Raw genomic sequence first — 5,000 nt, forward strand, 5'->3', positions numbered from 1 at the left:
CCCATCAGGTGTTCGCGTGCCAGTCGCACTAACTCGTCTGAGTTCCACCCGTGGATATTGGCTACCACCTCAATCAATGGAGGGATAGCCAATCGCGGAGCCGGATCCACAAATATATCCACGGGTGACTGACCGTCTGGCCTAGGTAATGACGTTCTGTTTCTGGGTGGCGTGATACGGGGAGGAGCTTGTGCAACCTCCTCCGCGGAGAGATAGCCATCGCTGGATGATGACTCATCGGCTTCGGCAACCTCTTGTAGCAAATTTGCTACAAGCCGCCGATACGCCGGTCTCTTCCGCGCACCTTTAATCGAGTCGAGTGTCCTGTTAGGGACAATCGACAAAAGGTGCTGGTTCAAGAAGCGTACACCGCGGCGTGCCGCGGTAACCTCTTCTCTAGCCAGAAGGAGGAGCTCCTCATCACACCACGCTCGTCTCGTTCTCTCAACGTTGATCCCCTCGTTGTAGGCCTCTCGGTGCTGGTGACGCATATGCTGTCCGAGTCCGATGGCGGTTGGGAAGGACCTGGGGCAATGAAGGCACTGGTGTTCTGCGCGCTGAATGGACTGTTGAGCCGAGGAGGCTCCCGCCCCCGAAGGTTGAATTGGCACTTCGGGAACCGGAGCCTGCTCAATACGAGGGCGTGACCGTAGAGCGCGAGCCCCGTCTGGTGGTCTGGCAGGGGGCGCATTTACGGCAACGCGGGTTCGCCGAGGTCGCTGCTGGGGCGCGGGTTCGGGAGAAGGGGAAGAGTCGCGGGAATCTACTGGATCAGTAGGGCCGGCGGGCCGAGGCCCCCGCCGGCTAGTGGTCATACTTCGCGTTTCGATCGGGCCTACTGAATGAACCCCCGACGGGAAGGCAACCCCCCGGAGGTTTGAAGCCAGAGCCCTGTTGGCCGTTGCGAGGCGGCTGGATTGCCGACCCGCAACGTTGCCCGGTCCCCACCGCGAGGAGGTATGGGTTGGCACATGGAACGAGGATATAATATCCGCCGATCCTTTGAGGACCACCGCTCATAAATCTTTGATTCACGAAAAATCAGCCCATCAGGCCCAAATGTCAGAATTCGCCTCACAGGTTACTCACGCTTCTCAAGCGATAGCGGGAACCGTTCGAGCTATTGAGGAAACCCGTCTCAAGCAAGTGAGGGAGGAGACGATTCCACCTCCACCTCCTGCAATAATCTCATACTCAAGACCCGTGGCAGTCTGTTGCCCTCCTGCAGAGTCGGAGCCATGCTGTCCTCCTCGAGAATCCTCAGGATCTCCAGACTCAGATCCCGGACCTCAACGGTCTACAGTGGTTAGGATTATCAACCGAGATGGCACCTACATCGCTCCCTCAGCTGTCGCTCGAGTGGAGAAAAGAATGTTAACATCATTGGATCTCAAAGTTCCTGGGCTGAATTCATTGAAAGCACTAGTGGGCAAGCCAATAGCACTAGCAGCCATGGTGCTCAATTTAGACTTAGCACACCTGGAGACCAAAGGGGATAGTCAGCCAGATTGGCTCCACCAGTTGTTGGCGACCAACCATGCTAATAGGAAGCAGATTGTAATTAACGCCTTGAAAGCTTTACCACGTCGTGAATACCAGTGGAAACTCACTTTATAAAGATCTTAATGAAATCCATTAGTTTCATTATTAAGAGAGTCATAGTTACTCCCGCCGTTTACCCGCGCTTTTTTGAATTTCTTCACGTTGACATTCAGAGCACTGGGCAGAAATCACATTGCGTCAACACCCTTGGGGGCCATCGCAATGCTTTGTTTTAATTAGACAGTCGGATTCCCCTAGTCCGTGCCAGTTCTGAGCTGAGTGTTGAATGGCGGCCGAAGAGGACGATCGACGACGGCAAGCCGCCAACGAAAGCCTCGCAGCAAGGAAGATCCGCGGGAGGCCAAGGCACGGGACCGAGCTCGGATCCCGACGAGAACGAACGAATCCGTTCAACGCCGTTCACCTCGCCCAGGCCCGGCACGTCAGCCAGACTCGCTTCCCGACCAAGCCCGACACGCCCCGCTCCTCAGAGCCAATCCTTATTCCGAAGTTACGGATCCAATTTGCCGACTTCCCTTACCTACATTAATCTATCGACTAGAGGCTCTTTACCTTGGAGACCTGCTGCGGATATGGGTACGAACCGGCGCGACACCTCCACGTGGCCCTCTCCTGGATTTTCAAGGTCCGAGGGGACGGTCGCCGCCGAGCCGTACCGCGTCCCTGATCACCCTCATTGGGTGGGCGACGCGGACGGCTTGGTGGCGACGGTATGGGGAGGGGGCGACGGGTCCCCACCGTTCTCCTTGTTGGAGCGCGGTCGGGGATTCGTCGCCGTGGAATGGGGGGGAGTTGCTGTGGTGGGGTGCTACATTTCGCCCCGTAGCGGTCACGCTGCGTTCGAGCTGTACTTGGCCGAGGTCGCGGCATGCGTGCAGCGCTACGCGGCCCGGCCGGTGCTGGTCCTGGGGGATTTTAATGCCAAGTCGGTGGCTTGGGGATCCCCCAGGACCTCCGTTCGCGGCGGGATCCTGGGCGATTGGGCGGCGGGGCTCGACCTCCGGGTATTGAACCGGGGGTCGGGGCACACATGCGTGCGGCGATATGGGGGGTCCATCGTGGATGTTGGATTCGCGACCCCCAACGCCGTGCGCATGGTGTCGGGTTGGCACGTGGTCGCGGGGGCAGAGACACTCTCCGATCACCGGTACATCCGGATGGAGGTCTCTGCCGCCGCGAGTGCATCCCGACACGGCCGCCTGCGTGGCACCCCACCACGCCGCTGGGCGCTTCGGCGCCTGGACAAGGACGCCCTGATGGCAGCTGCCCTCGCTGCAACTTGGCCGCAGGGAGCGGCCGAGTTGCCGAGCATAGAGGAGGAGGTCGCCCGGCTCGGAGCATTGGTCGCGGGTATTTGCGACGCGGCGATGCCTCGGGTCGGGCGGGCTTCTCCTCGCCGGGCGGTGTACTGGTGGTCGGACGCGATCGCGGAGTTGCGAGTCGCGACTGTCCGCGCCCGACGCCAGTACACCCGCGCGCGCCGTCGTCAACGTACAGGCGACGGCGTGGCGCGAGCGAGGGCAGCTGATGACCTGTATGGAGCATACCGCGTGGCGCGGGTTGCTCTGCAGGTCGCCATCAAACGGGCCAAGACCCAGGCATGGAAGGAGCTCCTCCAGACCCTTGATGACGATCCATGGGGGCGCCCATATAAGGTGGTGCTGAATAAGCTCCGCCCGTGGGCGCCCCCCGTCACCGAGGGTCTTGACCCCCGGCTGCTGGAGGACGTGGTCAATACACTCTTCCCAATTGGGGAGAGGGGACCGCGTCCTCCGGCGGCGGCGGCTGTCCCAGTGGAGTGGACGGCCGAGCTGGGGGTCACGCAGGAGGAGCTGGCAGCGGCCATCAGACGGCTCGGGGTTCGTAACACGGCCCCGGGTCCGGATGGTGTGCCCGGCCGGGTTTGGGTCTTGACCCAGGGCGTCCTTGGGGCCGACCTCAGGCGGTTGTTCGACCGCTGCCTGAGGGACGGGCGATTCCCCCCCAGTTGGAAGGTGGCGAGGATGGTCCTCCTCCGGAAGGAGGGTCGGCCCGCGGAGTCTCCCTCCGCATACCGGCCCATTTGTCTCCTCGACGAGGTGGGCAAGGTCTTCGAGCGTGTGATTGCTGCCCGCCTCGTCGAGCACCTGTCGCGGGGTGATCCCGGTCTGGCCGACTGCCAGTTCGGTTTCCGGGGGGGCCGATCGACTATCGACGCGATAGGTCGTGTGAGGGCCCTCTCGGAGGCGGCCGTCTCCCGGGGAGGGGTGGCATTGGCAATATCCTTGGATATTGCCAATGCTTTTAACACCCTCCCCTGGGAAGAGATAAGGAGGGGACTCGAATATCATCGAGTCCCCCCTTGTCTCAGGGCGGTCGTCGGGGATTATCTCCGCGGCAGGTGGATCGAGTATCCGGGCCGGGATGGCGATATGCGGAGGGAGGTGTACTGCGGTGTTCCGCAGGGGTCGGTCCTCGGGCCACTCCTGTGGAACATCGCGTACGACTCGGTGTTGCGGGCCGGCCTCCCCGACGGCGTCAGCACGGTGTGTTATGCGGATGACACACTGGTGCTGGCCGTCGGGGCGCACTGGGGGAGGGCCATGCGTCGCGCGGAGGAGGGGTCGCAACGCGTCGTCGACCGGATCAGGGGGATGGGGATGACGGTGGCGGTCCATAAGACCGAGGTGATTGCGTTTCATTCACCTCGGCAGGATCCGCCACCCCCTCTGATTCGGGTGGGTGGGGCTGACATCGAGGTGAAGCCCCAGATCAGGTATCTGGGGCTGATCCTCGATAGCCACTGGCGTTTCGAGAAGCATTTCCGCTGCCTGGTCCCCCGGTTGGAAAGGATGGTTGCGGCTCTGGGCCGGATCCTGCCCAACCTGGGGGGCCCGGCGGGCCGAGTTCGTCGCCTCTATGTGGCAATGGTCCAGTCGGTGGCCCTATACGGGGCCCCCGTCTGGGCGGACGACCTGGCTGCCTCCCGGCGCAGCATGACTATGCTGCGTCGGGTGCAGAGGCGCATGGCGCTCAGGGTCGTCCGCGGGTATCGGACCATGTCACATGAGGCGGCGACGGTTCTAGCGGGGATGCCGCCCATGGACCTGCTCGCGCGGTCGCACGCGGTGATGTACCGGCACCGCGTCGACCGTCGCGCGGGGGTGGGGGCGGTCCCGGGCGGGCAGGAACCTGCTTGGGGCGATTTGAAGCGTCAGGCCCGGCAGTCCGTGTTGCTCGCGTGGCAGGAGCGGCTGGCTCTGCCAACCGCGGGGCACCGGACTGTCGGGGCTGTTCGGCCACTCCTGAAGGAGTGGCTGGACAGAGGCCATGGCAGCCTCACCTACCGGCTGGCACAGGTATTTTCCGGGCATGGCAGCTTCGGAAGATACCTGTGCCGGATAGGGAAGGAGCCGACGGCGCGTTGCTGCCACTGCGACGCTGAGCAGGACACGGCG

The 5,000-nt window shown here is 62.4% G+C and overlaps 1 pseudogene; it reads right to left on the bottom strand.

Annotated features, from left to right (window-relative positions):
- Positions 1-5,000, bottom strand: part of LOC143350617 (large subunit ribosomal RNA) — a 12,566-nt pseudogene that overhangs the window by 4,271 nt on the left and 3,295 nt on the right.

The sequence above is a fragment of the Colletes latitarsis genome, unplaced genomic scaffold (genome assembly GCF_051014445.1).
Source record: "Colletes latitarsis isolate SP2378_abdomen unplaced genomic scaffold, iyColLati1 scaffold0007, whole genome shotgun sequence".
In the NCBI taxonomy this organism is placed as follows: Eukaryota; Metazoa; Arthropoda; class Insecta; order Hymenoptera; family Colletidae; genus Colletes; species Colletes latitarsis.